Genomic DNA, 18819 nt, shown 5'->3' with positions numbered 1-18819 from the left:
TGGAGCTCTGGCATCTGGAGCCAGAAGCCTGGCTGTGCTTTGCCACGCTACAGAGATGGAGGGGGGATGGCATTCAGGTGGATAAAGACAGAGCACAGATGGTGCCGGTTCCACTGACCTGCACCTCCACCCACCTGCCCCCTTACAGGTGCACTGGGACTTGAGTTTTCTCTCTGGGCTGCTGAGGACCCACAGGAGGCCAGTCCCACAAAGGGAACACGGGGAGGGACCTGGTGTTCTGGTCCCACCTCCGACCCCAGCCCTTTGGAAACTCCACCCCAGGAGCCCTGGCAGAGGAAGAGGTGCCTTCTCAGGGCCAAGGGGTCGGTGACCAGGCAGGGAGAGGTCTCTGCACCAAGGAGGGTTTCCTGGGGCATAACAGACAAGGAACACCAGGGTGCAGCCAGTGCCAGCCGGGCTGGGGCACCGGGCGCTTCTGTGCCTGTGACACAAGTGGGCTCACAGATTCTTTTCCTAAATCACTTTTGACTCCCTTCTGGCACGTCTTTCCTCCTCACTTCTTTCTCTCTGAAATCCCAACTGCAAACACCACTTCCCCCGCCTCCCTCAACGCTGGAAATGCAGACTATCTTGGGAGGTGCCCTCCCTCGCTCCCTCCCCACTGCCCACTCTCCTCACCAGGCTTATGCCCAGCCCCCTTCTCCCGACAACCTAGTTTTCCTCTCAATTCCCACTGCCCGGGGCCAGCCCTGCACGCACATCAGACCGGTTTGACCCTGGGTCGAGGTCCTGGAGTCTGGGCCCCGCGCCTGGTTTCACGGGGTTGATTGGCTGGTCAGGACCCGAGGAGATTCAGGCCTATAAAGTGGGTCCTTAGGAATCTCAGAAAGAACGAACCAGAGCCTGGAGAGGCCTTTAGGACCGAGGGGAGCCATCTCTTCTCCGAACCAGGCGACAAATCCGCCCTCCTAGTCCCCAGTGGATGCCCCCTTCCCCCAGCCTCTGTCACCCACATTCCCAGACACCGGGCCCGGGCCACCTGCCAGACGCGATCCCCCGCGGGGCCCGGCGGCCTGGGGCAAAGTTGGCGGCGCCTTCGCGCGGAGCCGTTCCCTACTCCTCCTCCTTCCTGCCATCCCTAGAGCCCGTGGCCGCCGCCTCCGGCACGCGTGTCTCCAGGCTCGGGAGCCGAGCCGAGCGGCGCGCCCCGGGCGCCCCTCGCCCACCCGCCGGCCGGGTGCGCGCCGCGGGAGTCTCCTCTCACCCTCCTCTCCCGGTGGCCGGAGGGCCGGGCTCCGCCCCGCCGCTGCCGCTAGCTCGCTCCAGCAGCCCGGGCCGCCGCCGCTGCCCCGCGCCCGGCGCTCCAGTACGCGCGGGGCAGCCGGGGGCGCGGGCGGCGAGCGCAGGGCCGAGCGGCAGGGAGTGGACGGAAGGGAAAAAGCCGGGCGGCGTGGGAGAGAGGCGGGAGCAGAGGCGGGCGCCGCAAACCCCGCGCCCCGCGCCCCGCGCCCCGCGCGCTTGCTGCCTCCGGAGACGCGCGGGCCGCCACCGGGCGCACTAGCGGGTCACCTTGTCCGGGAGGTGAGTACCGACCGCCACGGCAGAGCGGGCAGCAGAGGGGCCGGCGGGAGCGGGGCGGGGGCCGCGGGCAGGCGGCAGAGAGGCTGCCCCCGCGCGGGAGGGCGTCCTGGCTCCGCCTCGGAGCGCGCAGACCTGCGGCGTCGCGGCTCCGGGGTGAGTTCGGGTGGTCGGGGCGGCGGGGCCGGGGAGGCGCGGGGTCGCCAGGCGCCAGGGAGAGCGGAGCGGACGAGGAAAATGTGGAGGAAGGGGCCGGGCGCCGGCAGCCCGGGCTGCAGCTTGGCGCCTCGCCACCCCAGGAGCCCCGGCGGCGCGGAGGCGCCGCTGTGCAAAGTCGGAGGGAGCTGCTGAGACCAAAACCCGGGAGCGCGGCGGAGCGGGGCTGCCCGGGGCGGTGGAGGCGCGCGGCGGGCATTGGCTCTGAGGGTCCGGGAGACCCCCTCCAGCGACCCAAAGGAGACCGACTGGGGCTGGTGAGCGGGGCCGCCGCGGAGCTGGGGTCCGAGGTCCATCTGGGACAGGCAAGGGAAGCGGGCTTCGATTTGCCGAGCGGAGGGAAAAAGGAAGGCGAGGGTGCGAGCGCGCTGGGGATGGTGACTCCTGACCGACGACCGGGACGGAGACCGGGACTCTGGGAGCCCCTCGGTTCCGCGCGCTGTCTGATCCCTGGCAGCCGCAACAGCCCGGAGCCCTGGGAGCCGCCAGCCACAGCGCGGAGCGGGGAATGAGTGGATGCGTTTGGGGTTCAAGTTCTGGTCACAATTTCCCTGGGTATGATTTCTGCCTCTTCGTGCGCGCTCTCCAGGTGCGGGGAGAGGGAATTGGATTACAGGCAGAATGGGGCATTTTTCCGGAGGAAGGGGCTTTGATCGCGATGCGTTTTCTGCGAGACTCCAGTGGAGTGGGCGCTTACAGTCCTGCTTTGGGGAGGCTGCCGGTGGGGTCGCTTGGCTTTCCTGAAGGACTAGAGAAAGGGGTCTTCTCGTCGCCTTCGTCTCCTTGGGTGCCCCTTGCACGCAGGGGCGTGGGCGCCTATCACCCAGACTTCAGGTGCGTGCAGCCCTTCTGCGGCGTCAGATGCGCTGGCGCCGCCAGGCTCCTGGCCAGACTCCCGTCTGCGCCTTCCCGGGCCACCTCCCGGGTTCGGGTTTGGTGCAGCGGACACTGGCTGAGGGCTTGGCAGATTTGGGGGCTGGGGGTAGGTGGCTCCGATCTGCAGTTAGAATCAGGCTTAGGCAGTGGGGCGAGCACCTGGGTCAGTGTATCTGTGGGTCCCCCTCCTGCTGGCCGGCGTGTTTGGTCAGAGCCCAAAGGGAGCGGCTTCTGCCCTGAGCAGAACTGCAGCCTGTGGGGCGAGCGGCCTGTAACAAACCCCAGAGCCAGCCAACTTTTTATGCTGAGGAGAGATTGCTGGGCAGTCAGCGCTGGTGTCTGGGATGTGGTCTCCTGAGGGGGTCTGGCTCCCTAAAGGCTCACAGCAGCCAGAGTGGAGAGCCAGCCCGGCGCTGGGGCTGATGTCCGTTCTGGCTAAGACAGGAAGTGGCTGGAGCAGATTTGGGGGTGAATTATTGCCTGCTGTGTGCCTGGTGGTTGTGTGGAATGTCTTTCTGGAGATCAGACCACAGGTGTGAGCCTGTGAGACGTTTGAGGGTGAGCCTTCCACCTCCCTCCCACCCTCTCTCCAACACCCCAGGGTCCCTTTGCCTAGAGCAAACGTTAGTTTGTCACTGATCTGGTGCCCTCCCCCACCCTGCCCCCACCTACTGCATGAAAATGGAATCGTCATAATCAAGAGGGCCTTGTTCAATAAAGGAAAAACTGGGGAAATCTATGTCTAAAGTTTTTTACAGTGGAAAATGTCAGTGGTTCGCAGAGGTGGGAAGAACAGCGCACTGACCCTGCAGCGTGCCCCTCATCCACCCTACTGCCTTTCCCTCCTGTTTACCACCCTCCTGCGAGTTTGGGAGGCCCGTGTCTGAGGAAGGATTTGGAAACTTATTCCCAGCTCACTTCACTGCTAAATGCGGCCCATGAATGTCCAGCTGATGACGTTTCATTTCGTTTTCACATAACCATCAGCAGAAACAACTTCTTTGAATGATTCCATTAGAAATAGATGATGTTAAATAGAAATGAAGGTGCCCCCCTGTCCATCTGGGGGTAGAAAAGAAACCTGCTAACATTCCTGGAGGCACAAAGAGGGGGCGTTGAAGGAGGAGAGGGAAATTCAGACCCTGAGAAAAGAGACATCTGAAACAATTACATTTGACTCCTGCCAGCGGACGTGCGGGGAAGAAACAGATTCCAGCTGAACCGATACAAGCAAAAGAACATTACTTTTTTGGTAAAAAAAAAAAAAAAAAAACTTTAAAACTCAATTCATAAGTTATAAGCAGTTCATTTCTTCCACATTTAGCATTGGCAGAAATTTAAAGTGCTGCACTGACTTGCCTCCCTCTCTCATTAGCTCTAACGCATATTTTCTCGGGAGTTATTACTGTTATAAGAGAATAAAAAGATATTTTCTTATGTAAGTTTTCTCTGGGAGACACTAGTTGGTGCTATTCTGAGGCTCGTGAGAGTGCTGACATTTCATCTCTCAATTAGAGAACGTTTGCTCGTCACCTGGTCACATCTGGAGACTCTGCTCCCTCAGATGGGTTCCGAGTGTGGAGTCTGTTGGCTGGAGAAGGTAGCCTGGGACCAGCCTCCAGAGGCCGTGGGAGGGGACCCCCATACCTACGTGCCCCCCCCCCAACTCTGCACACCTCCGCACATTCTTTTACAGAAAAGCTTTTCCTAAAAATTGTCAACGACATGCTTGGAGGAGTTGGCAAACTTTTGAATACCTGGATACGGTGCACTCTTTAATGGCATCCTCGGCCAGCCTCTTGTGATATGAATAACCATCCTGTAGGCCAGCACCTTTATGTCCTCCTTCCCCCAGATAAAACCAGCATGACCCCTAGCTCCTCCTTCTGGCCTTTGTGGGGCCCGTGCACGTTGGGGATCCTCACGGCCAAACGGGCCGATCGCAGTGCTGCGACCTGTAGTCTGAACAGACTCACGTCATCAGCAAACCCTCGGACTGAGGGGGCAAAGGTGCAAAGATCGAGGCCCAGGGTGTTGGGGTGTGGGCATCAGCACAGCCTGGGGCTACTGAGAAGCAGAAAGGCCTGGTCCTTCGGTGGGAGGTCACATGAGGCTGTCTGGGGGGAAAGGGACTGATAGGGAGCGACCCTGGGACCACAGCTTTGGCCCAGCATCCCTGCCCTGGAGGCATTGTGCCAACATGTCGGCAAACAAAACGTGAAAGGTGTTCAAATATTAAATATTCTGAACATTGACCGTAGGCTGACCCGGATCCTGCCCATGCCCGCAGAATTGGAGTAACGTAGGTAGTAGTCGGTAGTTTAAACAAATGTGATTCTTCTATGTTCTCTGTGCAATTTCAAATTTTTCCTGAGAGCTTATACCCATGTTTGAAACAGGAACAGCTGTAACTCTTTCAGGCACTGGGCTACAATTCAGTGCCCTCAACATGGCTTAGTTTAGATCAGGCAGCCTGAGGACTAAGGCTGGGAGGGGGGAGGGAGGGGGCAGGGGGGAGAGAGGAGGGAGGAGGAGGGAGGGGAGGAGTCTGGAGACACAGGTGGCTGCCCCGCCCCAGGACATCCTCTGGCATTCCCGTGCCAAGACAGGCCTCCATCTCCAGGCTCTGCTGCTTGCCTGTTGGATGATCTGAGATCACTTAACTTTTCTGAGATTCTCTTTCCTTCCATCCATGTTCCTTCCAGGATTTTGAGAACAAAATGTTTATGGTTGCCCCAGTTTTTAAAATAGGGCTGACTCTGGTTTAGGAGCACTTTAGTCAGAGTCTTTGGATGTCTCCCTGGGTGAAGTTTGTGTCCCCATGGTTCTCAGGACACAGTGTGGGCCCCGGCCCATCCTTGCCCCTGCATCCCCCAACTTCTTGTTGGCAAGCGTCGGGGTAACGTCAGGGGCACCTGTCCATGTGGGTGTGTCCTCACGTAGGAGCCGACTGAGTGGTGTCAACATTCCCCTTGGGTGGGTTCAGAGGGCGAGTGTGGGAAAGGTTTATGAAAGATATCTCTAGCACAACTTCATTTAGACTCACATCACATTATAAAAGTTACATGACGCGTGTTCTTTAGGATAAAACGTTTTAAAGCAGGTTCTCAACAAACCACAAAGTACCACTTATAATGCATGATGTTTTAAGTTACAAACGTTGTTTCGATCAAAATTCTGAGTCCTCTTAAACCGTGTTATGATAAATAACCTATTAAATTGCACAAAATGAAATAAAATACTTAAGGAAAACAAAAACAAATCAGAGCACTGTTAGAACTAAGAATAACACAACCAGGAAACAATATACATGTGTAGAAAATAATAAAAATAAAAGTTGCTTCTTAAAGATCAACCCAGGGGACAACTCTGCATATTGGCTTGCATAAAAGAATTTACCAAGGAGTTCTATTAACATTATTCCAGAGAGGTGGAGGTTTTGCTCTTGCGGTTCAAATCAATATTCAGTGTAAAACATTTTGAGTTTTTAGTTCCCAGTTGGATCTTATGTTAATCACAGTCATTTTTAAACATAGTTCCTGATAATGCTATAGTGACATTTAGGGGCTGTGACTCTGAAGGAGAGAACATGAGTGTTTATTGATTGCAGGTTGAGTCTTTCATGAAGGGCCTGCTTAGTTTAAATTCTTTTTTTTTTTTTTTGCGGTACGTGGGCCTCTCACTGTTGTGGCCTCTCCCGTTGCGGAGCACAGGCTCCGGACGCGCAGGCTCAGCGGTCATGGCTCACGGGCCCAGCCGCTCCGCGGCATGTGGGATCTTCCCGGACCGGGGCACGAACCCGCGTCCTCTACATCGGCAGGCGGACTCTCAACCACTGCGCCACCAGGGAAGCCCTAAATTCATATTTTTAAAACGTATTACTTCTCAAACATTTGACCTCATTGAGTAACCACTTTTCAAAAGTGCCTCCCATCTGTTCCTTTCTTAATCTTTTCTGTTGGGAAGTGTCAGTGTCCAAAACAAAACCAAAAAGCAAACAAACGTTTCAGACAATTAGAAACACAGAAGTTTTATTCCATTGCCTCAACTTTAAACCAAAGATACTTCTGAAGGAGACAAATTAGTCTTACCTCAAATATGTTGAGGCTTCACCCCTGCTCAGGGAAGCAGAAAAACGAGCATGTGACGTAAACTTACCGTTCTGCCTCAGGTACAAGATGCAGTTTTTAACCGATTCTCCTGATCCTGGCCCTCCCACCTTGGTGCCACGGGCTGTCAGCTGTGCAGTGTCTGAAATAAGAGGGTTTGCTTTTGAGGATTACAACGCGATTAAGTCCTAGGTCAGGGCTGGGAAATACAGCCCTGAGGGCTGGGCTTAGGCTCTGTTTAGCATCAGAGGGACTCCACGGCTGCCCAGGTCATGCCACCAAAGATTGCTACCAATACTTCTGTTTCTGCAGTGTCTCAGATTGCCTTTAAATAAAGTATGTGCATTTCTGCAGCCAACCTTAGTATCTGAAATTTCCGCCTCGGCCCTTTCCCAAGTGTTTCCCTTAGAGGGAACATATCCGTTCCAGTTGGGGTAAGGGTGCTGTGTCCTGTGGGGCAGCAGGAAAGGTGAAATGAGGCAGGTCAGCCGTGTGCTCTGGGTCTGAGACACCGTCTGAACACAGGGTCTGGCCCGTGCCTGTGGCTCAGGCATTGGTAGATGTGTTTTAAGAGCCAGGCGTCTGCTCCAGACTGTGCCCTGTGTGCATGCAGACGGTGGAGAGGCCCCCGTGCTGGGCAAGCCCACCCTTCCCAGCCCAGCCCCGAAACGCCTTCCAGGGCCTCTCGCCTGCAGACGACCCCATCCCCATTTCTCTCTCCTACTCTCTTCCTCTCCCCTCGTGTCCTCCGTACAAGCAGCTTCAAAACACAGGCTCTGAGCGGATGAACTAGCATGCTCACTGCCTCACGGCTTTGCTTTTCTACACTAAACCCAGAGACACAGAACACCCGGCTCAGTTCTCCATGCAGGGCCGTAGCCCCACTCCATCACCAAGATGGATTTCTGTTAAAAGCCAATTTTAAGTAAAGGGAAGTCATCCCTTCTGTTAGTTCTAAGTTCATTCTCTGCCTTTCACTCTTATTATTTTCAAAGCTGTGGATGGAATGTGCCACCTGACACATGGGCGCCCACTTCCTTGTTCCCTTTGCTCAGAATGAGATCTCAAGACTCTTGCCGGTATCTCTCCTAACAGCCTTTGGACTCAGCACGTACCTCCTGAGCGACCCAGAACAGGAGGGCCCCTGATGTGACCGCATCCCAGACCTTCTGTCGTCCCCTTGAACCCCACTTGTCGAGTCCTCTGCACAATATTCTTGGCAGGATTGCCAATCTGAATGTTCGGGGTACAGGTGCATTACCTGTCAATAGGGACATTTGGGTGTATTTGGGGACATCACAGTCCCCAAATGGTTCTAAAACCATAGAGGAAAATGTATTGTGGACTCAAACTGTGCAGAATAATGCCCTTTCCTTCCCTGTTGCTGGACTTGAGCAGTGATTTGCCAAGTCCCTTTCCAGGAAGAACACATACTTCAGGCTCTTGGGTCACAGACATGAGTTTCTTCCCAGATTCTAGTCGTCTCTGTGTGTGTGCAGGACAGACCCGCCCGCTGGGCGAGTGGCCGCAGTGCAGCTGTGAACGCGTGGCTGTGCCCTCTGCCCACAGGTGTTTGATCGTGGTCCCGCGCAGGGAGGTTTTCACGTGCTCCCGTACCCAGCACCCGCGCTCCATCAGGAAAGTGGCCGCTTTGGAGGGACCTCCGCCCCCGCTTCTTGTTCACCTCTTTGCCCCCGGACTCAGAAGCTCCTCGGTGGGCGCAGGCTGCATCCCGCTGGCTCTGAGCTCATCCCCACTCGGAGCCGCTCTGCCTTCTCCGGCTGCTCTGTGTACCCAGGACTGCGGCAGCCAGGCTCCCAGACGTGCGAGCAAAAGGGCTTCCCGGTGACCTTGATGAGGTTGGGCTCCCGAGCTGCGGCCCATATAGAGCCACCCACGTCTTGTGTTCCAGCTGTTCTAGGGCCCTGGGCTCCCACACAGGTGTCTGGTCGCCTTCAGATAGTCCATTACCTCGTCCAATGTAGAAGTGCAGCCACGTCCCACTATGGGCTGGAGAAACGCTGCCTGGTGGGAGGGACCCTGGTCTATCTGTCATCAGCTCTTCTGTTCTGCTCGGGCACTGGGACATGGGGTGGGGGAGGAGGAGGAAAGGGGCCAACAGCTTTTCCTCATTGGAGCTTTGGTTGTTCCCCTCTCTGCTGTCAGAGAGGCACCAGCAGATCCTTCCCCAGGACCTTCCCAGGGCACCGCTCCCGCCTCCAGCCCAGATCTCCCCACCAGCCTTGAGTGTCCCCGCTCCGTCTGCAGAATGGGAGTGCGGCCTCTGCTCCTGCAGCCACCCTGACCTCAGGATCCGTGCTCCTGGCTTATCTGCTCAGCGTCCGGGAGAGAGCGTATGACCTCTCGGAAACGTGTCCCCAGACCTGTGGGCATCTCTCCATCCTTGGGGCGAGGGCCCGTGGGCATGTGGATGTGTGCGTGCCAGAGGCTGGGGGCAGCATGGGGGTGACGTGGGCCTGCTTCAGGAGTGGGTGAGCACAAGAGGAGAGGGGCTCTTGGGGTGACCGGGAGATTCTGGACCATGGACATGGCAACGGCAGAGCCCTGACCAGCCAGGAGGGCAGGGATGGTGAGTCCCTTGGGCTCCTGCCCTCATGGCCGCAGTAGGTCCTGGGTGCCGGGGGAGCTGGCCGCTCTTCAATGGAAACGGGGGCTGTGGGATCAGAGATGAGTGAGGCCGGGCCCAGGGAGGCTGAGAGCTGGCAAGAGGGGCCCCTCCTGCACCGCGGGTAGCAGGGGCTCCAGGACCCTGGGGTCTGGACCCACCTGCAGGGACGCGGTCCTCAGCTTCCCCTCCCTGGGCAGTGGCCCAGTTCTCCATCCTCTCTCAGGTGGAGCTGCTGTGCCCATCTGAGCTGGTGCCTCACCCCAGGACTGGCCTGGCTGCACCAAGGGGACCCCACTGTCCAGTTTCCAGGTGAAACGAGGCGAATTCATGAACTTGGAGGAGTTGAGTCTGAAGGGCTGGACTGAAGCTTTCACAGCTCATCTGCAGCTTCTCCGGTGCTTATTCCAGGAAACCCACAGGAGCTTCTCCTGTTTGCCCCATACTGCATCTCCCTCTCAGGCAGGAAGGGAGGATAATGGTGGGAAATGTGTATAGCATCCCGTTTGATTGGAGTCCCGATCAAACTTGATGGGGTGAAACTCAGGGGTTCCCAGCCCGATCTGCAGCCTCATGTTGCCAGAGGAAGGGCCCTGTGTGTGGACCCTTCAGGGATCTGTTCGTTTAGTGTTTGTTTCAAGGTCACGTTTGCCCACCCCCAACCTGGCACTGCGCTTGGTGTGAAGCTCAGGACAGCTGCCCGTCCGGTGTCATCACTGGGCAGACACACAGATGCAGATGTTCCATTCTACGATGGAGGCGAAGTGGGACAAACATAGCTGGGTCATCTGTCCTTCTGTACTTTGTGGTGGTTTCCTGGGAGGAGAGTGCCCATGCAGGTCACCAAACAGTGACCCAGGGTGAGCAGAAAGCCCAGCTGTGGCCCAGCTGGGAGGATGTGTGCCTGCAGCTGTCCAGGAGAATAGAAATCTCCTGCACGACACACCACGGTCAGAGGGGAAACTGTTTCCTCTAATGCCACAGGCCCCGGATGGCACAGAGAATATCCAGGTATATTAAACAGGATGGCAGGCTGCCCAGTGAGACCTCCTTCCCGCTCTGGGCACAAGGCTTTCCCCAGAAGATAGAAATGTCCTTAGATGCTGCCCAGAAATGCTGGTCTTCCTGAAATTTGTATTCAGAGCTTCAGATATTTCAAAAACATATTTCAGTGAGTTAGACTCTGCCCATTGCTTCCCTTTCTCCTTAAGACTAAACTGGTGCCTTTCTTGGAGAGTAAAGTCCAGGTGAACTCAAGTTGTTTCTTGGGGGCACAAATCAGAGGTACCCCGTCTCCACTGGAGTTCAGCTCAGCCCTAGAAAACATCTTGGGAGTACAGTCCTGACCTGCACCTCTCTCTCCTCTGAATCCTTCTTCCCCACCCTGACCTCCTTGTATTCCCCACCCTCTTGGCCAGGATGTGTGAGCCTGGCAGGAGCCCACAGTTTTCACCCTCCTCATACTCTGACCAGCTGAACTGTCCTGGAAGCATCACGTTTCTTGACTTCAAACTATATTACAAAGCTATAGTAATCAAAACAGTATGATACCGGCATAAAAACAGACACATAGATCGATGAGACAGAATAAAAAGTCCAGAAATAAACCCATACATATATGGTCAATCAACATATGACAAAGTAGTCAAGAAAATGCAAGGGGAAAAGGACAGTCTTTTCAATCAGTGGTGTTGGGAAAGCTAAATGGTCACACACAAAAGAATGAAACTGGACCACTATATTACACCACACACAAAACTTAACTCAAAATGAATCAAAGATTTGAATGTAAGACCCAAAACCACAAAACTCCTGGAAGAAAACATAGGTGGTAAACTCCATGACATTGGCCTTGGCAATGATTTTTTGGATTTGACACCAAAAGCAAAGGCAACGAAAACAAAAATAAACAAGTGAGACTCCATCAAACTAAAAACCTTCTGCACAGCAAAGCAAACCATTAACAAAATGAAAGGCAACCAACCTACTCACTGGGAAAAAATATTTGCAAATTATATATCTGATAAGGGGTTAATACCCCAAAATATATAAATAACTCATACAACTCAATAACAAAAAAAAATCCTATTAAAAATGGGCAGAAGATCTCAGGGGCTTCCCTGGTGGTGCAGTGGTTAAGAATCCACCTGCCAATGCAGGGGACATGGGTTCAAGCCCTGGTCCGGGAAGATCCCACATGCCATGGAGCAACTAGTCCCATATGCCACAACTACTGAGCCTGCGCTCTAGAGCCTGCAAGCCACAACTACTGAGCCCACGTGCCACAATTACTGAAGCCTGCTCACTCTAGGGCCCACACTCCACAACAAGAGAAGCCACTGCAATGAGAAGCCCGCGGACCATGACGAAGAGTAGCCCCTGCTCACTGCAACTAGAAAAAGCCCGCACACAGCAACAAAGACCCAACGCAGCCAAAAATAAATAAATAAATAAGTTTTTCTAAAAAATGAGCAGAGGGTCTGAATAAAGATTTTTCCAAAGAAGACATACAGATGGCCAGCAAGTACCTGAAAAAGTTCTCAACTCACAAATCATCAGGGAAATGCAAATCAAAACCACAATGAGATATCACCTCACACCTGTCATAATGGCTATTATCAAAAAGACAATAAATCAGGTGCTGTTGAAGATGTGGAGAAAAGGGAACTCTCGTGCACTGTTGGTGGGAATGTAAATTGGTGCAGTCGCTATGGAAAACAGTATGGAGATTCCTAAAAACATAAAAAATAGAACTACCATACGATCCAGCAATTTCACTTTTGGGTTTATCCAAAGAAAATGAAAACATTAACTCAAAAAGATATATGTACCCCGTATTCACTGCAGCATTATTTACAATAGCCAAGATATGGTAGCACTGATAAATGGACAAAGAAGATGTGATATATATAGCTATAGAAATAGACACATATATACACAATGGAATACTATTCAGCCATAAAAAAGAAGGAAATCCTGCCATTTGCAACAACATGGCTGGAACTTGAGGACATTATGGTAAGTGAAATAAGACAGAAAGATAAATACCATAGGATCCCACTTGTATGTGGAATCTGAAAAAAACACAAACTCTGAACTCATAGATACAGAGAAGAGATTGGTGGTTGCCACAGACAGGTAGGGCTGGGGTGGGGAAAATGAGTGAAGGGGGTCAAGAGGTACAAATTCCAGTTACAAAATGAGTGTCATGGGTTTTAATGTACAGCATAGTGACTAAAGTTAACAATACTGTATTGTATATTTGAAAGAGCCTAGATCTTAAAAGTTCTCGTCACAGGAAAAAAGTTGTAACTGTGCCTCGTGATAGATGTTAGTTAGACCTATCGTGATCATTTCACAATATATACAAATAACGAATCATCTGTTGCTCACCTGAAAGTAACATAATGTTATATGTCAATTATACCTCAATAAAACAAAAACACAACTGTGGAAAGGATTGCTTGGCCGCTTCTGGTGCTCAGGAGAACCCCATCTCTGGGCACGAGCTGTGGGTTGGGTACCAGACGACCCAGAAGCCTGCCATTCAAGAGCCCAGGGGATGCAGGTGAGGCCACCCGACTCCGGTGCTTTCCCATCTGTAAAATGGAGAAGATGCCTACCCACCTCTTTCTTGGAATTACTATGAAAATGCAAATGAAGGATGAAGTAGAGAGAGAACTTAGGTAGGGGAAGTGGGGAGGTTCAGTCCTAAAAAAAAAAAGAAGTTCTGGAGATCTGTTTCACAACAATGTGAATCCACTTAACAATACTGAACCGTACACTTGAAAATAGTCCATGTGGTAAATTTTATGTTGTGTATTTTTACCACAATAAAAAATAAACCTATATTATTTGGAGCACTAAGGTTCTAATTACTAGCAAATAGTTGACGTGGACTCTTCTGGTGTAGCCTCAGAAGTAACTCCTGCCACATCCCATCAACTCTGTGTGAGTCACAAGTCACATTGTTTCTCAAAAGTATATTCTAGAATGTGATGCTATCTTAGGCTCATAGTCAGAAACTGGGGCATAGGTTAATAGCACCAGTTTTGCACAACACGTGTGTACATTAGTTATTACGTGAGTGAATTCTAGGTCTTGGGAATTTTGTTCAATTCCATCATTCTCCAGTGTTTTCACTGAAGAGATAAAAGGGACAGGTGAGGAAAAAAAGGGAGAAGTTTCATGTCCTCGCAGGTCTATTAACTTCTCCAGATTTACATAGAAATCAGTGGCAAAGCTGATTTGGATCTAACTTTTTTGCTTTTTCACTTCTTATTTTCTTCTTTTCCTTATTTATGTGCAAAATAAAAAGGCCTGTTTAAGTCTAGGTTAGAACACAGGTTCTAACCTATGAACCTAGAACTGAAACAGCAACAATGACAGAAAACCAGGGGCACAGGAGCTGAACTATGGGGGTTATTTTTCTGACATGATACGAGCCTGGAGGTGGGAGGCGCTGAGTCGGCACCTCAGTGGAGTCAGGGCTGCATCTCTACCACCTCCTGGTTCCCAGAAGGCTGCTGCAGCCCTGGACATCACATCTGAGATCAAGACAAAAGGTGGGAGAGGTGGACAGAGCCCCTCAGAAGACATTTGCCCACAGCAGTCTTTGGCCAGAGCTGTGTGTGTGACCACTCTTGGTTACAAGAAAGCCTGGTGTAAGGAGGAGGATTTAACTTTTCCAGCCTCCAGGTGAAGATGGGCAAAGATGATATCCTGTGGTGGGTTCTCCACTCAGCCAGTGACTGTTGCCCCCCTGTCAATGAGAGGAGTTGACAGGGATAGGGATGGGATAGGAAGACCAGATCATGTGTACTTGTGAACACAAGAGAACACGGTGGTTTGCTGGTGATAAGTTGTGTGTAGTGTGTGTGGGATGGATGGCAGGCAGGTGGGTACAAGGGAGGTGGCAAACCTTGGACTTGAGCCAAGCAGCCAGGACTGAGGCCAGGCAGAGCCGCTCAGCTTGAGTGACCACACGCATCTCCTGGGGGCTGGGAAATGCAGGTTCTGGGACAGCAGATCAGGGCAGGAGACCCTGCGTCCCCGCCAGGCACCAAGATGTTGATGTTGCCTCACTTTGAGCGGCCCAAGTCCAGGTGCTCCTCAAAGTTGGCTGCACAGTAGGTTCACCAGGGGACGTTGAACATTGGTTTATACACAAATAACGTAAAGAATACAAATTGAGTTTAATAATGTTAAAGGAGCAGCGAGTTGGCTTTTCTTACTGAAACACCTGTTAAAGCCATGCTTGCCAAACTCTAATGCACGCAAAACACCCGGGGATTTGCAGACGTTCGGACCCGGGCTCAGCAGGTCTGGGTCGGAGCCTGAGCTCTGCATTTCTAACAAGTGTGCAGTGATGAGGATGCCGCTGGTCCCAGGTCGCACTTTGGGCGGGCAAGTAATGAAGGGCTGAGGTGGTGGGAGAGGGGGGCGCGTGGAAGAGGAGGACGGTACCCCTTGTCCCTGGTCTGAGCCGAGGGAGGGTCCCGGCTGCTTAGTGGGAGATGCCAGCCTGCCGACAATTACCTGTCAGCTTACGCACCTTACGTAAACTTGCAGAGCCTGCATTTGGGGTCAAGGAATAGAACGTGCTTAAAGTTTGTCTTATGTAATATTTGTTAAAAACCAAGTTCTTAGGGTCCCTTTACTTTACACACTTAGAGGCAGGAAACAAATGCTAGAGCTGGCGACTGCTGTGCCTCTGGGTTTCCTGGGGTGAGTGTGGCAGGGGTCGTAGCTGTGACCCAGGCTCAGAGGGGCCGTCCAGGCCATCCTACCATCTCTTACATTTGTGCTCTGCTCTCTCCACTTCCAAATTCGGACCAGTGCTGTTTTCTCAAAGAAAGTGATAGAATGTCTCACAAAGGGTCCAGCGCACCTCTCGGCAGGCAGCGGGCATAATAAACACATGAATACATGTCCACATGTATAGACACACAGAGTGTGCATGTATCCATGTATGCATGTGTGCACACGCAGGAATCATGCCTGTCTCCTTCCTTCCATAATATCTTGCCCGGTGGGAGGTACAGTAGCTTGTTTGCAAACATGGGCGACAAGGTTCCTCTCATCTCCCCACACCCCCCCATTTGTACAGTGACACCCCACCCTCCCATCAGGAGGGGGAGTCTATTTCTCCACCCTTAGATGTGGCCTGGCCACCTGCCTGACTTTGACCAACACAGTGAAGTGGGAGAGTGATGTGCTGGTTCTGAGAAGCCCAGGCTTCTTCTGGACTCGTTCTTCTGGACCTTGCCAGGCTTGTGAAGGAGCCCAGGTCAGCACATGGTCCAGCCAACAGCTACCAGGAGCCACCAGCCATGCCGGTGAGGCTGTCCTGGGCTCCCCAGCCCCAGTGGAGCCCCAGTGACTGTAGCCTCATGAGTAACCCCCAGGACAGACCAGCCAAGAGCCAAGTAGCCGAGCTCCGCCCACCTGCTGACCCAGCGGATTGTGAGCAAATAAAACAGCTGCCATTGTAACCTGCTAACTTTGGGGGTGTTTGTTACATAGCAAGTAATAACTGACACGTGTGGCTAGAAAAGCGGGCTGAAAATACCTCCACATAAAAATATATGTTTGTACTGAATTCAACACTGCAGCCCTTGAGCAAACGTCAGATGGGAGTTCAGCAGGCCATCGCTCCCCTGCAGAGAGGAAAGGTGCGAAGTGACTCAGCCGGAAGCCCTGGGCCCCTGCGGGGGACGCTGCCCCACGTGAGCTGCTGCCTTCTCGGCACCAGACCTGGCAGCCGGGCAGACATCGCTCCTTCTTCACTCACACAAAGTGCTCAAAACAGTGCCTTGCCAAGCGACCTCCCCGTCATCCGCTCTCCGTGTCCCTTGGTGACCTAATTGTGGCTCCACTGCCTGGAGCGGGTTGAGAACAGGTAGACCAGATGGATGAGCACCAGAGCAAGGTGGCAATAATCATCCAGGCTCCAGACCGTCCCGCGGGCTCTGGGACCAGCTGAGGGGGGCCCGGCGGCCTCTGTGCTGCAACCTGTGGACGTGGGTGCAGAGAGCCCACCCCGTGCACACACTGACTCTGCTTAGAGAGATGGATCCCCGCTGAGTCGGCCGTCGCTGAGGGCTCTGTATTCTGGGCCCAGGTGCCTTATCGACCAGCTGAGGGGACCAGATATGAGGGTTTGCAGAACAGGAGTTAAATATGGAGGAAGGCTCTCCACCAGGATTCTCAGCTAGAAGCACGGCTCCTGCGTTGGCCAGGGACTCGCCAGGGCGCTGCCGGCTCTGGGACGAAAGGGCCAGCGTTTGATCCCCGGGTTACATGTAAAAAGCCTTTGCACGTTAGTCATCGTTTCTCCTGCAGTGACTCAGCCCTGTTCATGGTTTTGGCAAGTCGGAGCTGCCTGTGGAGGCTGAGACTCCTGCAGGTGCCCTGACCTAGAGCTGGAGATCCAGCTCCTCTTAGAAGACAATATCGTAGGTAGACAAATGTCACGTTCCCTCCCCATTCCTTCACACACACGCACGCACACGCAGACGTATTCACAGAGACAACACTCACATACATACCAACACACACATGGGTATATCCACTTACAGGAACACACACACTCACACCCTGAACAGTAGACTCTGCCGCCATGAACGTCACTTCTGGAAGGAGCTGCTCCTGGGGGCACCTGGGGGGACAGCAAGCCAGAGGACATTTCTGGGGACACAGACAGCCACGTGCCTGGACTGTGTGAAGACACCTCGTGGAATGCTTTCTTCTTCGCTAGGTGGCCCTCCCTCTAGTGCCCCGGAGCCCCGGATTCGTCCAGCTGGCAGATCTGAATGTGGTCCCCAGGGGTGGGTCCGCTGCCCCTGTGCCCACAGATAACAGCAGAGGGGCAGCAGGGTGGGAGGTGGGCAGCCAGGAGCCTGAGAGCACATGTCGGGCGAGGACGTGGGCAAATCTGGGGCCCAGGCTTTTAGGTAAGCGGATTCTTTCCGTTCTGCTCCCGCGATGTCCAGTGGCAGGCGGAAGCAATGGGGTTTCTTCTGCCGTGTTCGGTCCTTCTGTGGGTTGGTCTGTTTCCACACGGGGGGAAGAGAACCGTTCCTGGAGGAGTTTATATAAGGCTTGTCTTTGCAGCTTCTTGATTTTTATTTATAGAGTTATTTTACCTAAAATAACAGTTATGCTTTGCCTATGAGCCCTCAGGATGGGGTTTGCTTGTGGCCTTTGGGAAATGGAGAGAGGCTGGGCCGGAGGGACGGTGGCAGGGAGGTGGTGGTGCAAAGGGGCTGTGCTGGGGACTCCGTGGTCCGCCTGCCCGGGTCTGAGCCCTGGCCTACACCTGGCTCTTGGCAAAGTTATTCAACCTCTCTGTGCCTCGTTCTCCCTATGAATGAAGAGGAAGCACCAGTTGCCCCCAGTGTTGTCTTGACGATTACCTGAGCTGAGAGGGGGCAGCGCTCAGCAGTGTTAGCTGAAGTCGGGCCAGCTCCCAGGGGCTGGCGCTGCCTCATATGGGGCCTTAACCGAGAGTGGGCTATGCACGGGGCGGCCAGGTGATGCTGGGAAGCTGGGCAGCCGGGGTCCCGGTGGGCACAGAGGAGGGGGAGGCAGATGCCAAGTCAGCAGCCCCACCGGACACTCTGTAAACTTGGACCCTCTGTGGGGCAGAGCTAGGGAGCAGAGAAATCCCAGGGGATCCCGGACCGCCTCCCTGGCCCAGCAGAGGGGGCCCAGTGCAGGCGGTCCTGGACTTCCTCGGGGCCTGACTGCCATGCAGACGAGGGTGGCCGTCGAGGACAGGTGCCAGGAGAGGGCAGGTGGAGCCCTTTGTAACACAAGGCTATGGAAGCACAGAGGTGTCCTCACAAAAGTTAGGGAAACCCTGACTATTTTGCAAAAATCATCCTCTTTCCAGTTGCTGTGAAATCAGTTTTGTTGGAAGAATTAATTACACCAGCAAACCTGACCACGCGATCATCCCTGCTCTGAGAATTCGCACATTCATAATTATCTGTAAACCTTGTTAAAGGTTAAATGAACTCACTTCCTACAACGAGTTCCCTTTGGGGCATGAAACCCACGTGTGCACACACTGCTGTGAAGGTTGGTTCCCGGTTTAAGTGGATTTATTTTAACTGGATTTTCCCCCAAATCAAATATCCTTTGGAAACAGTAATCTCTTATATTAAAATAAGCTCTGGAGGTTTTCAGACGGCCTTTCCCTAGAGTCTCCATGCAGGGCTGCGGTTGGTCTGACCTCCTTGGTCACTTCTGCTGAGCTGACACTCTGTCCTGGTCCCCTCTGAGTCCGGGGTCACGGACAGGGTGAAGCCAGGGCCCCGTAGCAGAGACACGATGCCCACTCACAGCGAGTCCAGGTCGGAGCAGAGCCAGTGCCTCCTTTCGGGCCCAGCAGTGGCTGGTCTGGTGGTGAATCACGAACAAGCAGATTCAGGCAAACGCTCAGGTGTG

At 53.5% G+C, this 18819-nt stretch overlaps 1 protein-coding gene across 4 annotated transcripts in view; it reads left to right on the top strand.

Annotated features, from left to right (window-relative positions):
- The first annotated feature begins 1118 nt into the window (after window positions 1-1118).
- Window positions 1119-18819, top strand: part of SYNDIG1 (synapse differentiation inducing 1) — a 117360-nt gene continuing 99659 nt past the window's right edge. For 2 of the 4 annotated variants that reach the window (XR_009522210.1, XM_060032920.1), the window contains exon 1: window positions 1121-1542. The gene's annotated coding sequence lies outside the window, so the exon portion shown is untranslated. Of the gene's footprint in view, window positions 1543-1785; window positions 2013-18819 lie in introns of those variants that run through there. The other 2 variants (XM_060032923.1, XM_060032921.1) reach the window with 2 other exon arrangements.

Source organism: Delphinus delphis, chromosome 15 (assembly GCF_949987515.2).
Source record: "Delphinus delphis chromosome 15, mDelDel1.2, whole genome shotgun sequence".
NCBI lineage: Eukaryota > Metazoa > Chordata > Mammalia > Artiodactyla > Delphinidae > Delphinus > Delphinus delphis.
Note: the sequence above shows the minus strand (reverse complement) of the source record. Positions and strands in the feature narration are given on the sequence as shown.